At 50.6% G+C, this 21969-nt stretch overlaps 1 long non-coding RNA gene across 2 annotated transcripts; it reads left to right on the forward strand.

The window, feature by feature from the left end:
- The first annotated feature begins 2638 nt into the window (after positions 1–2638).
- Positions 2639–18051, forward strand: LOC120892875 (uncharacterized). 2 transcript variants are annotated; one of them, XR_013423754.1, is made up of 5 exons: positions 2639–3514; positions 13651–13807; positions 16309–16490; positions 16930–17578; positions 17663–18051. It is a non-coding gene; the product is annotated as an uncharacterized LOC120892875 (long non-coding RNA). The 2 variants fall into 2 exon arrangements; XR_013423753.1 differs by having other exon boundaries at positions 2643–3514; positions 16930–18051.
- The last annotated feature ends 3918 nt before the right edge of the window (positions 18052–21969 follow it).

A 21969-nucleotide genomic window follows, 5' to 3' on the forward strand; every position in this document is an offset into this window, starting at 1 on the left:
GGTGTCCACTGGTCCTTACTGAACACTGGTGGCTGAATTTGCCCAGTGAATATTGAGAAGGATAGGTGGGGTCTGTGAATAGGGCAGCGAGTGACCTTGGGCCTGCGGTTTGGATGAAATGTCGGGACTAGAATAAAAATCGAGACACTTTAATAACACTAAATGCCAGGCACTGGACCAGGTTCCAGCAATGCTCGTTGTTTATTCCTGAAAATAAACAATAAGGTGCATTTGGTGATTGTGTTTTCTGTTCAGAGATAAGGAAAGAGGGCACTTGAAGGTCATGGAGCAAATGAGTGAGGAGTGAAGCTCGCTGGACCTTGAGGGCCTGTGCTGTGGCCCCCACTCTGTTGCGACACCCAGCATAGATCACAGAACAGGCAGTTGCCTTCAGGTAAGAGGGTTAACAACAGCGACTGCTCTGCATTTGTGCCCATGCCAGGCCGTATTGATGGGGTCCATCATGGGTATGTGCACAGAGCAGGAAAGTGCATGTGGTTCTGCCAGGTGCCCGTGGGGTACAGATGCTGTTGTCTGCTTGTGGGCCAGCTCACCATGCACCATTTGCTGCTGGCCAGCAAGGCTGCTTTCGCATGGGGTCTTCTCCTCCCAAGGCTGGTATTGGCGCTCTTTGCAAGTGCCTGCACCTGCCAGAAATGTCCTTGGAAACTATAGCCCATCCTTGACCAAACGGCCCCTCAGTAGGTACCTTCTGCTGATGGTGCATGGTAAGTGGCCGTGGGGCCAGCAGCCAGGCGTGGAAAGCCCTCTTAGATAATGGTATAGGCTCAATTGTGTCCCCCCCCCAAGTGCATATGCCAAAGTCCTAACCCCTAAGTTCCTTAGAGAATGACCCCATTTGAAGATAGGGTCTTTGAAGAGGTAATTAAATGAAAACAAAGTCACCAGAGTGAGCCCTGGTCCAGGATGACTGGTGTCCTTAGGTCCCAGCACACTCAGAGCAAGACCATGTGAAGACACAGGGTGAAGACTCTACTCCAAGGACAGGGGCCTGGAACAGATCCCTCCCTCACTGCCCTCAGCAGGAACCGTGGTCTGGAACGTCTGTGCTCCAGACTGGGAGAAGTAGCTGGGAAGTAGCTGTCCAGAGCTGACCACGAGGACCCAAGTCTTCCTCCTTGAAGCTTTATTCCTGTGGCTGCTGTCCCTCAGTGGTCACGGAGGGAGGGAAAGATGGCAAGGTCTCTTCTGGTGCAGCCTCATCTGCCCATGCTCCTTAAAGATGGGACCAAGTTGAATCAGCCAGAAGTAAGTCCCACATGGCCGTCCTGCTACAGGAATCTGGAAAAGAAATGTGGACTCTGCACCTTTCTCTCCAAGTCTCAGAGGTCTGCGAGTAGGTAGAGGGCAGATGGCCACTAGTGCCCAAGACGCAGGGTCTGTAGCATATGTGGCTGTACGCTGGGTCGCTAGGTCACAAGCTCAAGTGGCAGGGCTCACTGTGGAGCTGGGCCACCTGTGAAGTGACAGGACCGTCTGTGGTGTGGTGCTGTCAGGCATCCATGTGGCAGGGCCTGGGCTCATCTGTAGGGCCATGTGGGCCCCTGGCAGGGCCTTCTCTTCGCCTGAGTGTTCTGAGGGTAGGCTCCCTGGGTGTGCAGGATAAGGAGCCCTGTGGCTTGTGAATGAGACCTCCAAGCCCAGGGAGGGAGGCATCCTCAGGACTGGAGGAGAGGAGGCCTCCTCCAAGTCTGCTCTGCAGCAGGAGTTAGTTCCTTTCAGGCTTTTGGCCCCTCTTCAATTTCCAGTGTGTTTATTTATCCTCCCGAGGCATAGCCACACACTGTTGGGAAATAGGGCTAACTAATCAAAACTGCTGCACATCCATAACTCCCTCTGTCTCCAAGGAGTTCCCATGCCTAGGAAAAGCTCCTCCCCAGGCCCCAGAAGGCAGAGAGAAGCAACTCACACACAAATAGGGCTACTGTCATGCACCTGTGGCCAGGCATCCAGGGCCAGTAAGCCTTGCTGGCTGGTTTGGAGGGCTGGAGGCCAGAGGCTGGGACTTTATCACTAATGATGCTCTTTGGGTCAGGTAAGCACTCACCTGAGTGACGTCCAAGTGCAGAAAGAGCAGCAGCCGACTACTTGTCTGGTTGCTTTGATTATGTCCAGAAGGGTGGGCGGAAATCCTTCATGGTGCATTTGATCTCTCCAGCGTTTCCTTTCTGTGCCTTCACCTGTTTTTTAGACTATCCTTGGGTGGTCTTTATGACAGTCAGTTAAGCAACTGGCTCTGTGTTTGGCTGGTTCAGTTTGGACTTGAATTTCCCTTGGTGGATGGGTGGCAGCCGAAGCCCAGCCCTTCTGTGATGTCCCGGGCTGTGCTACCTGTCCCCCCACCCCACAGCCTTGAGCCTTCGATTTCTCCCTGCCATAGCGCATACATGGCTTCTCACTTTAGAGCTATGTACATCTTCTCTTCTGGAGTGGAATTCACCATGGCAACATGGGAGGCCACAGCCAAATCCTGTCACCTTGCTGGACCCCAGTTCCCTCACCCACAAAATGGAAATAACACCCTGCTCCTCCCCCTGTCCTTGCAGGTCGTTGGGAGAATGAAATGAGAGAATATTGATTAAGACACACGGAAAATGAAGGGAACAAACAAAGAGAGGATGGGTTTCTGGTCCCCGGGCTTGTTCCATACTTAGAAGTTTCACATTTTCCAACCTGAGGTCCAAATTCCACCCAGAAATCTGGAAATGTTCCAAGCAGTGCTTGACTCAAAGGAAGCAAAACACTCAGGGTGAATTATACTCGGAGCATCCACTTTCTGCATAAACTTGGGTGAACAAAATTCTAAGTGATTTTAAAATATTACCTTGAAATGACAAATGAAGGCTGATATTTGGAGTAAGAGATCAAATATGTAGGCATTTTTTCCAAATAACTTCCTACTCTGCTTCAGACTCATTTGCTCCCTTGGGGGCCTTTCAGGTGAGCTGGTGCAGGTGGGGGAGGAGCCGGTGGGCGTGGTGGTGTGGAGAGCCTGTGTCCTGCAGCCTCCTCCAGGACCTTCCAGCAGGCCTTCCCCATCTGTCTCTGACTGCTCCCAGCCCAGCCCCGTGTCTGTCACCACAGCAAGAGGCAGCGTCCTGTGAGCATGACAGAGTGAGAAGGGATAAAAATAGAGGCAGAGGAAGGAGCCAAGGCGCTGAGGCTTTGCACCGTCTCCAGGCTGCCATGAGGACCTGACTTGGGGGAAGAGATTCCCGACTTGGGAAAGCAGCGTGCACGCCCACGATGTCCAGGAAGAACCACAGAGAACCGCTGAGGACCTGGAGATGCCCAGCGGCTGCCCAAGGTCACTGGGCTCCAAGGGAAGGGAAGGGGCAAGTACAGCTCGAGCCACCGAGTCACCTGCCATCTGGGCTGTCTCTAGGGCTCTTGCCCTTTCCACGCCAACGACAATGGAAATGCCCACCCTGGCCTTGGCACACAGCAAGTGCTCCATGCCACGATTTCCTCAAGATGACTGGAAAGAACCCAGGTATAGTCATCCATGTGCCCGCATTTCCTTTTCTCTGTGTTTTCTAGAGCCTTCCAAAACCTTCTTTTCTACCCTCTACCCGTCCAGTCCTTTCTTCCTTTGGAGTCCGTTGCTTTCCTTACCATGAACCGTCTCCAGCTCTCCCAGGGCAGAGGAGCCTCTCCTTATTCATCCTTGCCCTCATCCCCTGCTCCCCACACACTCTCATCCCTTTATCCCAGGATCCCGCCATCCAGCACAGGGTTGGAGGTGCCACTCTGGTCACTGGGAAGGGTGTCATGGTGAAGGAGACTTTCTCAGTCTCACTCTCAGAGGGTGGCAGGCAGAGGCAGGCCCCATCCAGGGCCTCTGCTGCCCAGGGTGGAGTTGGAGCAGGAACAATGACTGGCAATAGCTTTAAAACCATGTCCCCTTCAGCACTTATGTTTTGGACAATTTGAACAATGACATAGGCTTGTACTTGGCGATGTGCACACTGGAGAGGAGGAAAGGGGCTTCCGTGAAAGCCCGGTTCAGGCCTGCACTGGGTGGCCCACCTTAGCCTCAGCTGGCGTGCTAGAACTGATGGGCAGAGTTCAGCGCACTTCTAAGGTCCCCTCTCACTTGAGGGACACAAAATCCCACAAGTCACTGGTTAGTATCCCTGCTCCATTTACAGGGAGATGGGAGGCCAGACAGGTGCAGATGTTCGGTGGCGGTCATGGACATGGTGGTGGAGCGGGGCCGGCGTGGGTGTAGAAGGGATACGGATCTGCTATCTGAGCCTTTCCTGGGCTCCACACTCCCCAACCCGCTCGCTGCAATGCACTACTTTATCTCATGGTGAGAGCAAGATTCATGAACTGTGTCTTAAAAAAGCTTTCCGCCTTTATCTTACCGCATCTCTCCGCCGCCTTTGAAGCGGCTGCTCACTCAGGCCTTTGATATTCTCTGCTATCCTGCTTCCTTCAGGCCACAATCTTCTGGTTATCCTCCTACTTTTTAGGCATTTTTTTCGTATTTTTGAATGGGCCTGTTACTCCGTTTCTTCCTCTAAAGGTCAGGGCACCCCAGAGCTTTCCCCGGTGCTGGCCGCCCTCATTCATGCCGCGCAGCTATCCCGAGGAGCGCACTGGCCTCGGACTCCACTCTCCTGGGAGCTGGGCTCTCCCTGTAGCTGCCCTGTCACTCTCCATCTCCAGTGCTGCCTGCTGGGCATCTGTACCCGGGTGTGCCCGCCGTGCCATTAACCCACCACCAGCCTCTTTCCTGGTCTTCTCTGTTTCTAACCTCTCCCTGGCTGTGCAGGGTGGGCCCCGCTGGGGAGAGGAGTGAGCCGGTGGTTTCTAAGTGCTTGCAGTCCTGTCACCATCCTCGTTATTTCTGGTGTGTGCAAAAACTTGCTCTTGTTTTATGCATGGTAGAAAGGTTAACAGCCTCTACCCACTTATGCTAGGAGTGCCCTGTGTGTGTCTTTCATTGCTGTCATGAGAACCCCTGAAGAACAATTTAGGTAAGAAAAAGTTTATTTGGGTTCAGTTTCAGAAGAGGAAGAGGAGGGGGAGGAGGAGGAGGAGGAGATTGGGTCCTTGGCAAGTTGTAAGGTGTTTCCCAGGCTTGGACTTCCTGGGAGCTTTGTTCTGAGAGTTGGGATGGGGGCAGGCAGAGGGGCCTGGTACTGGATGGCCTACGCCTGTGTCAGTGGCAAGTCCTGATGCACAGGAATTAGGAGGGGTGGGATTGGGTCATGCCTCCTACCCAAGGCCAAATACTTCAGATTCTGTATAAATAACTACTTTTAAACAGAAGGACGTGTACTCAAGCCAATGCTCTGCTGTTGCCATTTTGAAATAAATAGATTTTAAAACCTATTTAGAGGCTTTCCCTGGAAAATTGTCTACATTTGTGAACGTAGACATGTTTGTTGAACTTGTCCACACTGTTGAAGGGCCCCTGCCATCCTGGAGCCCAAAGTGGTTTATTCCAAAATGTCACCATGTTGATCTTTTGTGCTTTGGTTATTGGCCCTAAAGGATCCAAGGAAGAGCTGGATGAAATGGAGTCTGTCATCCCAGCACCCAAGCCCTGGGTCTGGGGCCCCAGGGGCTCTAAGATCAAGGCTTGGGATCTATCCTCGACAGACATTTCCTATTTGATCCCACCCCAGGAAAATAGCTTCTTGGGAAACATTTTTCTATTTTCAAAATCTCTGCCGTAAGGAAGTCTGAGGTCTGGCAGTGAAACCGGCCCGTGCCCACCCTGGCTTCATGGTCTGCACTCAGCGGCTGTGCAGGCGCGGGAGGCAAGGCTCGGGAACCACAGAGGGAGGTGAAGCCGGGTTCAGAATCAAGGATATCCCTTCTCTGCTCAGAGCACTAGGATGCCCAGTCCCCCCCACGGGGACCAGGCATGGGCCCCTCCCTCTTGCATCTTCTCGTCTTCCTTTGGGGACCTCATGCTCCACCAGAACAAGCTCAGGGCTTGGGAGGTTGGTTCGGGCTCTACCTTGAAGGAGACTCTCAATCTCTAATGAATCTCCTTGCGTCTGACCTCAGTTTCCCCAGATGTGCCTGGAAGCAGGTGGCCTCTGCCAACAGTGATGGCTCTTTCACCTGTTGCTTTCAGGAGCTAATACCAGAGGAGTTGCAGAGTGACACTTGGCCCTGGGATGGATGCTGGGAGACTTTGCTATTTCAGCATTTGCTATTTGCCTTTTCAATTAGGAGACTCAAAACAAAGGAGAAGTCAATCAAATGTGAAGAGTGTGATTTGGGGGTGATACGTGCTCTGCAGGGGGAACCATGTCTGATGTCACTCCTTCGTCTGGGAGCCGGTTCACATGGTTTCCTTCTGTCAGTTTGCTGGGCAGTGTCACCCGCTGGCCCAGCTGAGGAGATGAGCAGGGTTCAAAGGAGCTGGCTGTGTCAATAACTAAGAAAATGGCGAAGAAACCACACAGCCACGAACATGAATTTCTGAGAACGAGGACAGGACGGCTTGGTGACCCCGTGGGTCAGCTCCATGCTGGGCAGCGCTGGAAAGAGCAAGAGAGTGAGCACACCTGAAAACCCCCTATTTATTGGGGAGAAGACATTCAATAGAATATTCCACCCACATAAGGCAAAAGGTAGGATTTCAAAGGTGGAGTCTTGCTTGGTGACATCTTGTGGTCAGCAGATTGATCGACACCTTGGCAAGTCACATCCATCTCGGGTGCTGTATGGGATCACAGGCAGAATGAGGGGAAAGGCACATTTGTGTTGCACAGCCCAATCAGCATGCGACGCCGGACCAGTCCCCTCGTATGCACAACCACACAGCTCACACACAGCCATGGATGGCTGGCGACAGAAGAGGGTCAGAGAGCAGGACCCCAGGGAGAAACAACCTTCGACCTTCACACCCTGAGACTGAAACCACATCAAGTTCCAAGCCACTTTAATATTTTGGACCATGGTTGACCATAGGCTCACTCCCTGGGCCTGGTTGTCACCCGATTCCTCCCAGCTGAAACCAGGGAAGTAAAACCAGAGAGAAGGGAGACCACTGCAATTCCAGTTTCACACAGATGCTTCTATACTCATTCCCCAACTTATCTGGCAAATATCGCCTGGATACCCAAACCAGATAAGGACAGGTGAGAGGGAAACATTAAGACTATAGAGGCAAACCTCCTAAACGAGAAACCTTCACACTAAAGTTTAAGTCATTTGCCCAAGAAATCATGAGTTACAGTGGCTAACTCTGTCACCTGATTCCTTCTCACAAACTCCCCTTGGTTCTCTCCAAGCTAGGGCCTGGCCTGCTGCTGGCTGCAGGTCCACAGAGAATGACTCCTTCTACCTGAACAGGAAGTGACGGCCAGGCAGCTCGGGCAAAGCCCAGAGGGTGCGCAGGACCCTGGCATCGGGAGCACTCACACACGAGGTCTCCGCAGGCTCTGGCTTGGAATTCCAGGATCACAAGAATTCTGTGGACACTCAGCCCTCATGGTCCCTAACCTCTGCCTATCTTATAGGTGAGAAACCAGAGGGCCAGCAGGGCCTGGCAAGGCCATTGTTAACTCCATGACTGCTCCTTCCAAAAGAAGCAACCTCCTTCTCCATTAATGTCTTCATTTTTTTCTCAGCAGAAAGGTGTGTGTGTGCCCGATGTGTGTCCAGGTTGCTCTGCCAGCATAGAAACTAGAGGAGTAAGCCAAAGGCACCGGCCTGCCAGGGGAGTGACCAACGGGGAAGGGAGGAGCAGCGAGAGGCAGGTGGGACAGAAGGCATGCAGCAGATTCTGCCTGTGCTTGGGCCTGAACATTCGGCCAGACAGAGCACGGAGGGGTGGGCTGACGCTGGAACTGTGCTGAGTGCGGCTCTGGCCCAGCTTCCCAGGGTCGGGAACAGCTGACTTAAATCCAGGGGCCAAACCTCAACTTGGGAAACTGAAAGCCACTTTGAATGCACACCATGTGGCCTGTGGGCCAAAGACGCAGCTCAGGTGTAACAGAAGCTATCAAGCCCATTCTGAATGTTAAATGTTATAACGTGTATGAGTGTGTCATTCCACGTTACCCTCAGAGTTAGTCGGGGACAATGGTGTCATCCGTCCTCTCCAATGAAAAAGGAATCAGCACAGGCACAGAGAGATCACATGGCTTCCCCTGAGGCCACAGAGACCTGGTGGCACAGCCAGGTTCACGGTTGGGTTCACCCGCCTCCCAAGTGCCTGGAGCTGCTCTCGTCTCCACCACTCACCTCCCCGATCTTTGGTCTGAGAACTCTTGTTCCTCTGCACGCCGCATTAGCATGTCATTATGATTTCTGGTACTCCAAAGCTAATTTTCACAAGAGCCATTTTACAAAATGAGCTGCATCTTGTGTGCTTTGTTAAAGACATCTTTGTTCACTCATAGAATGATTTGCTGATGGCAGTCGCTGGGTAGAGGGAGGTCAGATCCCAAGATGCGTTTATAGGAGGAGCAAGGCCTGAAGCTTCACAGCACAGCAGGGTGACTGGGGGCCACACCAGTTCAGAAGAGAGGAGCTCATGGGTTTCCAGTGCAAATAAATGATAACTATAAGGGGACAGAAATGCTAATACTCTGATGCAATCAGTGCACGCTGTAAACTTGTATTGAATTTTCACACGATCTTGAAACTAGATATAATTAGGTGAAAAAATAGTTAAGATAATAAAATCATTCTTCTGTGTTTTAATGTGTTTTGTAGCTCACAAGCCATGGGACTGCAACTCCTACGGTTAGGACTGATGGTACCAAAGGAGGATAAGAGGTCAAGACCAGCAGACATTGAACAGTGAGGCAATAAGGTTGAAGTTCAAGTCTGGGATGGCAACCTCTTTCTAGTTTTTAGCACTGTCCCTTACTCAGCAAAAATACCCCTGTGAGAGAATTATATTTGTTTTGGGGTGTTTTGCGGATTCATCAAAGGTGAATTTTTATGTGACTTGGCATGTGGTATTCATTTCAACAAGGTAACATGAATCATGTTGTTTTGCTCTTCTGTGTCATTACTGGATTTTGGTCTGCTTGGTCTATCCACTTTTGAGAGAGCTATTTTAAAACATTCCTTTATAATTGTGTGGCTTTAGATTGTCCTTCTTTCATTCCATCAATTTTTGCCTGTGTTCTAACTACAATCGTGCGTGTAGATTTATGATTGTGATGAGCCCTTTTATAATGATCAAACGTCCCTCTTATGTCTAGTGATACTTCTTGACTTAAAGTTTACTTTTCTGATGTGAGTGCAGCTGTTTCAGAGAGAGAGGGACTGATTCAGGCACGGGGTCTCTGCTAGGTCCAACAACACTGCGGTGGTGGCTTTTCAAACATGTCAAAGCTGCCTGTTATAGAAGTCTGTCTCTGCTTCAGAGTCATCCAGGCCTATGCTGTGGCTCTTCTTTGGGGGCTCCACATGGTGTCCTTGATCACTCCAGGTGTCTCTACACCATCGAATCTCCTGGCCACCTGGGCCTGCTGAGAATGTCTGCTCTGGGTCCTGTTCAGATATGGTGTCTCCAGTGTCCAGAGCTCCTCCACTGACCCGACTCTTTTGCCCTCTTCTATGAGAGGAGGCTGTGGCATGCCCCTGGTCACTGACCTTATTCATGTGGTGGCCCTCTGAATCTATCTCAAGTTCATTGCCCATGCTCTGGCATGCTCCTATCACACGGAACACAAGATACCTTGCTACTCACTGCCACCCAGGTAGAGTTGGAATAATGTCACTGCTCCAGTGGAGCAGTGTGACCATCTGCAGAATATCAAGCTAGCTCCCTAATAACTATATACGAATATAGATAAGGAGAGTTGAACTAGCCTGGGGGGAGAGTGGATGTTTACTTCTGACCCCTCATGTGAAGGCTGCTTCATCTTCACCACTGATAGAATACATCTCCCAGATCAATAACCTCGAACAAGTGCCACAACCTGTCTATTTGTTCCAGTAAAGAAACGACTTCTAGTGCAGCATTTGTTATCAGGAGTAGCACCTGCTTAAATTGTCCACCATAACCAGACAAGACCTACCTGGAGTCTGCAGGAACCAGACAGTAGCCTTGAGTGATGAGGGGGACAATAAGCCCTGAGCCCTTCAGTTTCTGACCGTTCTGTTAGTTTCTGCCGTTACCCCGGGTGTGTAGTCTTGCTTCTCATGGACAGCCTTGCCCAGGTTGGAGCACATCTTCCTAGACTTTCACACCTGTGTCCATTGCTGCTATTGTAGCTCTGCATGCCAGGCATCAATTGAGGGTCTTCAACTGCATGTGGGGCCTACTTATGTGAATGGTTCACTGCAGATCCTGGGACATTTATCCCCAGTGTGGAGCCATAGGTGCATGGAATAGGATAGGACTTGGTTGAGAACCCATTGATCCTCGCCCTTAGTAGGCCACCTCTGTAACCAAAGGCCCATGATGGCATTTAGGGTCTCTGGGTATTAATGTTATCTGGGACTTGTACCCAACAGCCCTCAGCTATCTGTCTATCCCTCTTCCACTATCCCCAGATTCCTTGGTGAATCATTGCAGCTCCCTTTGCGAGAATGGCTGGGAGACTTCTTTAGCTCTTGGGTTCTTCAAGAGACCTCGCCTGGTTTTCAGTCAGTGGGCCATGTGTGGATAGACACAGACCTGGCACCTCGACAAGGAACTGCTGCTTGTAGTTCTCCATCGTGTTGCAGGATGTCAGCTCTGCAGCGAGCTCTCAGATTTAGTTATTGCACAAGTTGAGTGACACTTTCACCAGCTTTTATTTTTTTCTTATTATACAAATTTACTAACCTTTTAGTTTCCCATCTGTCTTTCCCCTGGGAACATCATGACCTTTAACCACCATTGAATCCCCCTGCAGATCAGAGGACTCGGATGACCTCTGTGGCTTTGAAGTCAACTAGCTGGCCTCAGTCTCTGGACTCCTGTCATCACGGAGTCCCTCGTCACCACTGATGCTGGGGAGGTGTTTCCATGGCAGCCTCTCCTAGGTCAGTGCCACCTACAGGCCAAGCTTCCTTTCTTTCTTCATGAGTCCCAACGCTGACATGTGGGATAGGCTGAGGCTGGCACAGGGTCTCCTTGAAGCCACTACTGTTCTTTCTTTAGGCCTTGGACCTGATCTTTAGCGCACTGTGCATTGAGATATTGAAATGAGAATCTCCTTAAATGCATCTTAGAGGTCTTCTAGCTTTCACAGCTGGCCTTGAGCTCATGGTGGGCTGACCTAAATCTGTCCTTTTCTTTTTAAGAGTCACAAAGGAGTTAACAAAAGCCACAACCTCCACAGTCACCCCTGTCCTACCCCATTCACAGCTGTAGACTCCTGTACTTCCCCCGTATCTGTACCACATCCCAATAAGCCATAAATGGATGTCTTTGAAGCTGTGTTGTCAACTCTCTGCTTGCCACCATAACAGGGTCCTGTGCCCTCTAGGGATACAATGTCCACATCCACAGCTTCATCCCTAGGATCTGTTTTTTTAAGGTCACTCCTGCTACCAATTGCCTGGGCCTCATCCATCAAAACTAGAATCAAACAACAGGTGATGTGCCTGCGTTTTATTTGGGGATCATGTTGTGTGGGGGACAGAGGGGAGGGAGGGTTAGCTCCGTATCCAGCCAGGCTTTCTGGGAGCCTCCTGTCTGAGGAGCACCCTTCAGGGGTGCATCTGAGCAGTGTGCCCGAGGGATGAGAACAAGTAAGGCTGGTCGTTGGTTTCTGTGTCTAGCAGTTGAGGATATCCCTGAAGACAGGACTGCTGACTTGGAGTTCTGGGGTGGAGATGTGGATATGTTTATTGTCTTTCCCTATTTTCTGAATCGGAGAAGAGCTGGGGTCAGAAGGTAGAGGTGTGGCTTATACCCCCCAATAAAGAGCTATCAGACATGTGAGTAAAGATGGTGGCAATGTGCAGCAGCTGGGTGACATAGCCATGTGTGGAACAGAAGTGAGACCAAGGGCCTTGACACAGTGTGCACAGGTGTCCCTGCAGTAACACGATGGGAAGTCCAGGGGACCTTGCTCTGGGAATGGCTGGACCTAGGAGTGAAATAACGCTTCCTAGGCAAGGCCATATTGGTCCCTCAGCTCTGTCTTCTCCTGGGTTGGTTTCATTCAGACTCTTTCCGTTCAATGGCAAGGTGGCCAATAAGAAGCTTGCCTTTCCCATCTCGTCTCCTCAGCAATCTTGGAGAAGGAGCTGCCTTTTAAGGAGCAGTTCCAACAAAAGTGACCAACTGATAACTTCCTCCTTGTCCCCCAAAGAACAGCCGGAGAGCACCTGGGGAGCCAGGGGCCCTGCTCTCTTACATCTCTGTTCCTTGAGAGTCCAGAGTCTTTGCCTCTCCTGTGCCTTCTCCTGGCTTTCAATCACCACCTGGTAAATGCTGGGTGGGAGAACAAGTAAAGGAACGACTCTTATTCCATAGCTCTTTTAGGGATTTTATTTTCCTAAAGAGAAATCCCAGTAACTTTAGGCCAAATCAGGTAGGCAGACTGGGTTAATTCTTTGAGAAATTTATGAAAATATCTGTCCTTCCTAACTTTGGGTACACTATATAACTTGGCAAACTACTGGTCATTTTGGAAATTACTCTCTGGTTTGTAATTTATTGGTTTTCCAGATAGCCTCCTTGGATATCCAGTGGGAACTTGGACTGGGAATGATTCATCTCATTGGGGCTGATTGTTAATTTTTAAATGACATTAGAGGCAACATTCAGAGAAAGGCTCAAAATCACCATTAGTTACACAGAGTGTTAATGAGCAATTACTCTAGGTAAACAGGACCTCTGTGCCAGGTCAGATGTAATGAGCCAGGCATGGTGTCCAGGTATAGAGCAAAGGGTGACCAGGGGTGCAAGAAGGAGTTAGCAAGATGCCAGGGGCATACCAAGGGGTCAACGCCAAGAGTTCAGCATGAAACTTCAGGCAGGACAAAGAGTCTGCGTAGAGAGATGGAGCCTCTGCCTGAAGGATTTTCCGCACCAGAAGACAGTGGCTCTGGAGGCAAGTGGGCGAGCAGCCAAAGTCTTCATCTCTACTCCAAGTTCCCTATTTCCAGATGTGCAGAACTACACACCCAGGGCCCCAGAGACACTGAGTGACTTGCCCAAACGTGGACTGCTGGCTGTGCTCAGAGCACTGCCCAGCACGTGCTGGTACCTGGTGGATTCAGTGCCCCCTGCCTCCTCAGTCTCTGCTTTTGAAACCCGTGGCTCCATGGTGGCGAGTCTCTAAGAGCAGAGACTGAGATGTGGGCCTCTGTATCCTTTGGATACAGGGCCAGTGCTTTGGGCTCAGGGATGTTCAGGAATTGCTTATTTGTTCTCTGACTCCCGTCTCAGCCCTCCTGGTGTCACTAGCTGGACTGACTTGGTCATCAGCCCCCACAGCAAAGGTGAGGAGTGAACTTGAACTGCCTCTGAAGATGCAGGCCCATGCCATGCTGCAGGCACAGGGAAGTGGGTACTGGAGCACGGTGTGGCGAGATGTGGGTTCAATTCCACAGAGACTTGAGACCCAGCATGCCTGTTCTCATCTTTCTTACCTGCAATATGGCAATTAGCTGTTTGTTTTTATAATTAATGATGGTATTGAACAATTCCATCTTCAAGTAATCCTAATGTTAAACTGCTTTTACTTCAAATTGCAGAAATTCTCAGAGCTTCTCTTACTCTACTGGGCATTGTGAACCCTGGGAGGAGCCCACAGCAGCCACAGATGTTCCTGGTCCTTGCAAACATTTGTCAGGGAGCATCCTGAAGGATCAGTGTTTTTGGAACACTTTGGAAAATCTCACAAAGCCCGTGGTAGGTGCTAAAAATAGTATTTGCTCTTAGTGTTGTTGTCACAATTATTACTATTGTTTTATTATTACTGAAATAATACAGGGACTGGGAGCTGAATGACCCTGAGATCATATTTCAGAATTCACAATTTTCCAATAGACTTTCGTACCAGATCTAGCCAGGCCAGTCCCCTGTGAATTTCTCTAGCTTCAGAACATACAAACCAAACATAGACAAATCCCTCCTGTCCTTGCTAATTAGAGTGATGGATGGTGGAGACAGGACTGGGCCACGCTGCGGTAAAGATGATGGCTTTGCTTTTAATTAACTGTGCAGGGACTTGAGGGGCGCTAGGGAAGTGGAGCAATCTTCCACAGCACACTGCTCACTCCTGTCCGGAACATACCGAGTCTTTCGGGCCCAGCAACCAAAGAGGACAAGCATGCAGCCTGCAGACACCACTCAGGGCCCTCAATCCTCGCTCTTCCCAGGAGCCAAGAGGCACAGACAGACAGGAAGTGGGAGATTCTCAGCACTGGGCAGCCCAGCCTTCCTTCAAGTCCTCCTGGGGCAGGACTGACCATTCCTGGGACAGTTTCGGTCCCCAGTAGACACTTAAATAATGAAAAAGGGTTCAACATTTTTGTGCACATTCTTGGAACAAGGGAGTGCTTTGGGCCTTTAAGTCCCTCCAACATCCCTGGTCCCTTGGTCCCTTGCAGTTTTAGAAGCAAGCCTTGGTTGGGCTGGGTTCTCAGCTGGAGTCTGCAGTTCACTTGTGGGAAACCTGGGAAGACCCCTTCTCCAATCATCTTTCCTTTCCTGGGGTTTGGGCTGGTTCTGCTGCGACAGTGTTTGGGCTGTGGCTGGCCCTGGGTAGTTTATCTCAATTCAACAAATATTCAACGGTCACTATCAGGTTTGGGGCCCTGGGATATGTGGTGCAGTGTAAGCCTGCTTCTGGCTTCAGGGAGCTCACAATCTGGACATGAAGGTAAAGGTGTGCACGTGACTGTCAGGTCCACACAGCGTAAGTAACTCAAGAGGGGCTCAGGGTGTGAAGCCAGCTGGATGAGCAGGCTTCAGAGGACATTCTGAGGCTGTGGATATTGAGGAGGAGGGTATTTAGTAGAGTTTTAAAAACAGGAGCTTCTTTTGCTTAAAGAGACTTGCTCAGTCAGAGCTTCCCACAACTCCTTGCTTTCTTTCTGTGCCCCCCCTCAGCAGCTGCAGAGGCCCAACACTCATTTTTTATAAAAACCTTGCATCCCTTTGGGTTGGCCAGCTCCCCTGGACGGGCACACTGCACAGCTTTGGATTCCTGCCTTAAGTCCTGCTGCCTCATTGCTTGCCGATTTTGGAGAAAATGAATTGAACCTCCTGTGCTCAGTTGAGAAAGCAGCCGCAGGCAGGAAGGAAGATCCTGAGGAGGCAGGGATTTAGTGCCTCAGGTGGGAAGCAGGGGGGCCAGCCAATCGCGGAAGCTGGCCTGTCTCTCCAGGTGCCAGCACATCCTGTCTCCTCCAGCTGGGGAGGATGTCCTAGAACGCAGCTCTGACCTGCACATCTGCTCCTGGGCTGCTTCCCGCTTAGACCCCATGAAGCCCAAGCTTCCCTGCCAGCCCCCTCCCGGCCCAGCCCCTCCCACCCAAATGCGGAGCTTATTCCCCACGTGTAGGTGCGCTGTCCCCCCAGGCCTTTGTTCCCTCTTTTGTCCCTCAAGCCCTGATCACCCAGCCACCTTGCCACTGCCCAAGTCTATATAGACAATGGCCCCTTGGGGACACCTTCCCAGCATGCTCTTCTGGGCCAGCAAGGAGCCAGGATTCGTGGAGGGTCCTTGACCTTCCTCTCCGTCGATACCATCCCCTGCCGACTTCTCTCAGTCTTATGACCCTGTGTTTCATACTTCACTCACTTGTCTCTCCCATTACACACTCTGAATGCTCTGGGGACACAGACATGGCTGGGGAGAGCTCACCTGCAGTGCCCCATCCACCAGGCACCTCTAGCAGAGCCTGGGACACTCCCCATCATCTCCCTGACCTCATCTGTGCAGGATGCCACATGGGTGGGCTGGAGCTGGTGAGGGCGGCTTCCCCTGCCCTCCCTCTGTGTCAGGGTGGAGAGACAGATCTCTCTCCTCTCTTCCTGCCCTTATAAGGCCGCAGTCCTATGACACTAGGGTCGCCTCTCAGGACTTAACCATCACCAACCTTAACATCTTGGCCTTCATCTATGAAGTTCAGGGTAACATTACAGTCCTCGGCACTCACAGGGCCTTCTTGACCCTCTTCCCCAAGTGATGAGCTGGTGCCATGTGAGTGGCATTTGCCGTAATTCTCATGATTATTAGTGTCACTTCCTCAGTGTTTTCTGTTTTCAAGGTGGCTTGCCACAGCCACAGCCACAGCATCTTCTTCGTCAGGGATGAGTTTGTGAGGGTATGCAGGGACATGTAGTGGAGCTTCAAGCTCCTCTCCCCCTGATCTCAGGCTTCAGTTCTCACCACCTTGTTCCAGAAGGATGCCTTGACCTGCCCATGGACTCCACCCCAGCCTTGGAAGCCCGACCTTTGTTTCCCACAGCCCTGTTCCTCTCAGGGGCTGGAGTCTCTGCTGTCTGCTGAAGTGGCCACCGTGACTCTCCCCACCCATGCCTGCTGGGAGTCAGGTCTCCAGGACCCTCGCTCTAGGGTGCCCAGGTGAGTGAGGCTTGGTTAGGGAGGGAGGGAAGAAAGTGGCATCAACCTACCCTGTTCCAGGGGATCCATGAGCTGTCATGAATGTGTTCCTCATGGACACTTTGAGGTTCAGAGAAGTCAAAGACTGCCCTGAAATCACTCGGCTGAGAGGCGACACAGGTTGGACTGTGCCGGGTGTCTGCCTCTGGTGGGAGGAGCTCAGCTTAGATCTCCTCCCTGGGCAGTGCACCCCTGCCCACCTGCTAAGCACCCCTGATGTCCCCTTCTCTGAGATTTGTCCTTGCCAGGGAGGGAATGTCCCCTCCCCAGGACTCAGTGCCAGGGAAGATGGGCTGGTAAGGAAGACGGGTGCCAGCCCCTTGTCTAGGGGGGCGGCTCTGCTGAGACCCTCTTTCCAGGGGTCAGGCTCAGCTCTAGCCTTCACCTGCTTTCCTCACAGGCTTCTCCCAGCAACATGCCCTCGAAAGGTCCTGAGCTGCGGGAGCCCTGCCTCAGCCTCTGCTTTCAGGAATGTGGCCCTAGAGATCCCCAGACCAGACCTTCCCCCATGCCACGTGTGGGATTCGGCACACCTGGATGCACTGCCCTGGGTCCAGGGGCCTGACCCACTCCTGGAGAAGTACCCTGGCTTCTGGGAGGTTTGGTGAATGGATGGCTGGAGGAGAGAGGAGGAGGGTGGGGCATTTCTTCCTTGGCCCCTGCCTTGCTCCGGCTCCCTGGGTATGACCCTGCTGTGCCCGCCTTGTCAGCTGTCCGACTCATGGCTCCAGCTCTGACCTAGCTCTCCAAACTCAGTCCTGCCCTCCCTGTTCTCCATGGGCCCACCCATTGCTGCTAGTCCCTGGCAACTTGACATCTGAGCTGGTTCTCTTAACCCTAACAGAGTTGGGACCCTTCTGTAAGAGTGCTTTAATTCAAAGTCTCTTCAAAGACTCCAGATCGGATGGATATCTATTTCTTGCGAGGCACGCTAACTGCTTTGCTTTCATCTGACAGATCTACTCAGATTGATTGCCCATGGCTGTCCACATGATGTGTTTAGGAAGAGTGCTGTGATCCATTAGTGATGTCTGTCAGTGTGCAGCAGGGTAGGCATGTATAAGTGCCATGTTTTGGACTTCTCTGAACTGGATGGCCCTGTCTCTGAGATTCCTTTTGGCTCTGACTTCTAGGATCTATTATTTATGAAAAAAAGAGATCAATTTCCCTCCAGAGAAGCCTGAACAAGATGATGGAGTTAATGACTGTGGCCAACCAGCTGACAGCTTATTGGCAAATGAGACATCGACACCGTGGGAAATTATCTCCTCCGTGTGGCCAATTAATCTTGACTTTGTGGCTCATGCACTATCAGTACTGCTGTCAGTAATGGACCACCAGGGCAGAGGGTGGGAGGGTCTTTCACAGACTTTTGGAACCAAGTGCAAAAAAGTTTGGGGGCCTGTTGAATGCAAAACCTTCCAGTTACAGGTGGGTCTGGTCAGACCACAGACAGTAGAGTGATTTGCTCTGCAGCCTTTGTAAATGCATATTTTTATTAAAGGTGCATTTTGATCAGTTATTGTGGGACAACATTTTGTGCTATATGTTCTGCAAAGGAATAACTCCATAGCCTTAAGGTTAGCAAGGGTGAGATAACCTAAGCAAAAATCACAAAAATAAATGTACACTTTTATCATTTAAACAAAATTCAGAAAGTGAAGAATGGAAGCAGGAATACTTTAGGGTGATGTTCAATTATGAAAAACCTGGACTCTGGTGGGAGGGGCCCAGGTGGAGAGCTGGTGGATCGGTGGCTCAGGCAGTAGGGACAGAAGACACAAAGATCCTGAGGCAGAGAGATGAAGGAATGGAAAGTAGGCCACAATATTTGGACTACAACAGGGATGAGGAAATCATGAAGAAGAGCGGGAGACAGGGTCAGGTCAGCAGCACACCGGGACGTGGTTAGCTGGACGTCTCTGAAGCTGGATCCCTGGGGCCAGTGGGCAGGAGTCCCATGCAGAACATGGGGAGGTGCAGCCTGTGGTTCTCATCTGCACAGTAGAGATGCCAAGTTGTGTCCCCGTCATGCTGGGGGCCCCATGGGGTTCTGTGTGGGAATGCAGTTTTTAAATAAGAGCTGTGAAGTTAAAATGGCTAACTAGAAGGCCACCGGGCTAAGATGGCTTCAGTCTCTGAGCAAAGGAAAACGTAAGCTCATCCTATCAGAAGTGGCCGGCGAACCTCTCCCAGGTCTCTCCACTTCAACCTCTCAAAGATTTGTCTTTCTTCTGCAAACACTTTATAAAATCTTCTCTCCCCCGCTCACTGGAGCGTTGAGCTGTCCATGGCTGGTGCTGTGTGGTCAGCTGCACTTCACATTCTAACATGCAGAGGTGCACTGTCTAACAGTCTGCAGGAGGCTGGGTTCAAAGGAGGCCACCTTTGCTGTCCCTCCCTGTGTGGCCTGGCTTTTCACTTCTTGACTGATTCTCTCTGACCAGGCCTCTGCAATGCTCTGCCTCTTCAGCCAGCCCCAGGCCATGTCTGCTCCAGGTGCCAGATGTGAGCTCTTGCCCTCTGCTTCTTCTCGGGGCTCTCTGTGTCCTGATGCTAACCTTCTCTGTGGAGACCGAAGGTCACCAGCCACTGTCCCTGAAAATGGCTCCTCGGGCTTCCAGGCTTTCTCTGGACGCCCAGGTTTCCTTTACCCTCTGAACCTACTCACCCTTCAAAACTCGGCCACCTGACTTCCTCTGGGTGCCTTGTCAGCCCAGGTGACCCTGCAGAGGGCCAGGCACGAGGCCCCCGTCCTGTTCCCAGCCTGGGTCTTTCCCGGCACAGGGCTCCCTCCTGGGAGGGACCCATTAGAAGTTCACAAACCATGAATATGTGAGCGAGTCGATGACAAGATGCTGGGGACATCCCTTCTAAAACACACGACTAGAGAGCAGCCCCTCTGCCAAAGCTCAGCTGAAAAGCAGAGCTCTGTCACCCTCCGGGAAGTTCTTCCCACCGTGAAGAGAAAACAATACATACATAAAGATTCATTTGTCTTCCTCTGCTGTCTGACCCTGGAGTCCTCCAACCCCCTGCTTTCCAGCCAGCAGCTCAGGCACCAGAGTTGTACCTGCTCCCCGCAGTGGTGAGCCAGCCAGCAATAAATCCTCAATTAGCAAGGAGGAGGATTGATGGAAGCTGTTCTCCTCTTCCTCCACTTTTGTTCAATGCTCCCTGTAAACAAGGCTGTGTGGCTGGCATTCAAGAGGAAGGAAAATTGGATTTAAAGTCATTTAAAACTTGCCATGATTAATGTCATGCCAGGTAAGCAGTGAAAAAGCACATTAAAAGAATCCAAAAATAATTCTGCTCTTCGGCCTGCGAACATTGTCTTTCTATGTGCATATGAATATATCACACAGAACCTTCTACATAAACAGATGTGAAACCATGACCCTCATGTGATGGCAGCTCACCACCTCTACAGGGGCAATGGATTCACACATGACATACCTACTGTGAGCCCCCAATGCAAATCATGTCCCTGTGGGACGTGGCCTTTGCAACACTGCACATACTTGGCAAGAACCATCCATGGAGTCAGACAGCCCTGGCTTTAGCACTGAACAGAATTCTGGGATCTTACAGGCTGGACTTGATGGTTTGCCTTCTCATTGGTGGTAATACCAACCATAAATGTGTTAGGATTTTTTAAAATTCTAATTTGTTTATATGACAGCAGAATGCATTACAGTTCACATTACACATATAGAGCACAGTTTTTCATATCTCTGGTTGTACCCAACATAGAGCTACACCAATTGTGTCTTCATGCATGTACTTAGGGTGATGATGTCCATCTTATTCCACTGTCTTTCCTGCCCCCATGCCCCATCCCTTCTCCTCCCACCTCTTTGCCCTATCTAGAGTTTGTCTAGTCCTCCCACATTCCCCTCACAACCCCACTATGAATCAGCCTCCTTAAATCAGAGAAAACATTCGGCATTTGGGTTTTTGAGATTGGCTAAATTCACTTAGCATTATATTCTCCAACTCCATCCATTTAATGTGTTAGGATTTATGAGATGCTGTAAATGAAAAATTAGCAAAGAAACTGGCATTCATTAAATATTCAGTTAACGAAGCATAGGTCTATTTATCCACTTCCATAGTATTATGTGTGTTTGTGTCATGCACTTGTGGCATACCATCCCTGAATTGATACCTTATATAAGGAACATAGAGTTACTGTGTGTGTGTGTGTGTGTGTGGTGTAGGGGGCTGTGCATACATAAATATTGAGTTCAGAATGACATTTCAACAGTTTTATTTTGGCCAAATATTTTAAAATATGTTACCACCTAGACATGATTCAAAACCATTTTCAGATTTAGACAGTTCTGCATTACATCATGTTTTCACAAAGTTCTGTAAGACACTGGACCTCACTGAGGCTCCTTCTCTCCCTCCGTAAAATGGGAAAATAGGGAAATTTACATTAGAGTGCTCGTGCAATTCAATGAGACGGTCTATTGGCTGGCTCACTCATTCCCAAAGCATTTCTCTTAGTGTCTTTCTGCAGGGGATGAAAATGCAAGGAAAATTGGGATGGGGTTCCCACCCCAAGAGGGTCACCTGTGATCCACGCTGGCTTATGAACATGCCATCCTCTATCTTTGGCACCTCCAGGGCAGGGGTCCCATGAAGGGTTTGGTAGTTTGTGCAGGTTTACATTGAGTTGTAACCCAGAGCAGGAAGGAGAACTTAGCAGGATTCTCTCCTACAGCTCTTCTTCCCAACCAGTTCTTATTGTTGACCTACTCTCTCCCTTTTTTATAAAACAGGGAAGGTGATAAAATGGGTGTCAGGAAACTGTCATCCTTTTCTTACTGTGACCTGGATCACCACCACAGCACCCAACCAATCCTGCAGCTTGCACCCCCATCCCCATAACTGAGGTCAACTCAGCAGCCACAGTTAGCTTTATAGAATGCCGATCTGCCCTCAGCCAGCTCCTCTGCTGGGCCCAGTGGCTTCTCATCGCTGAAGGACATTTCCTTTAAGTTGTCACAGCCCTGCTGGCTTCCTTCTTGTTCCCAGAAAAAGCTGGACTCCTTGGTCCCTTGGGAGTGGCTCTGTCCTCTCTGCCGCCATTTCCTCCTCACTGCCAGATATTGTGTCAGTTGTAACCAAGGTGGGTGGAAGGGCCCTTGCCTCCACCTGACACCAGATGGGAAGTTGATTCCTTTGAGAAATGGTTGTTGGCAGAACAGATGTTCCTGGTGGCAGGAGCTTGTGAATGGGACTCTTGCTATTGGTCACATACATAGTCGTCATCCTGGCCACTATGAGTTCATTGTGCCCCTGAGTCCATAATGCCAGCAGAGAACATCAGTGACCCTTGCTCCAGGCACAGTAGGGCCTGCCCAGAGCCTCAGGAGTCACCTTTGCCACCACAGATACTTGGAGTACCTTAGGGTCTTTCTGGTCACAGAGC

This window comes from Ictidomys tridecemlineatus, chromosome 7 (genome assembly GCF_052094955.1).
Source record: "Ictidomys tridecemlineatus isolate mIctTri1 chromosome 7, mIctTri1.hap1, whole genome shotgun sequence".
Lineage (NCBI taxonomy): Eukaryota > Metazoa > Chordata > Mammalia > Rodentia > Sciuridae > Ictidomys > Ictidomys tridecemlineatus.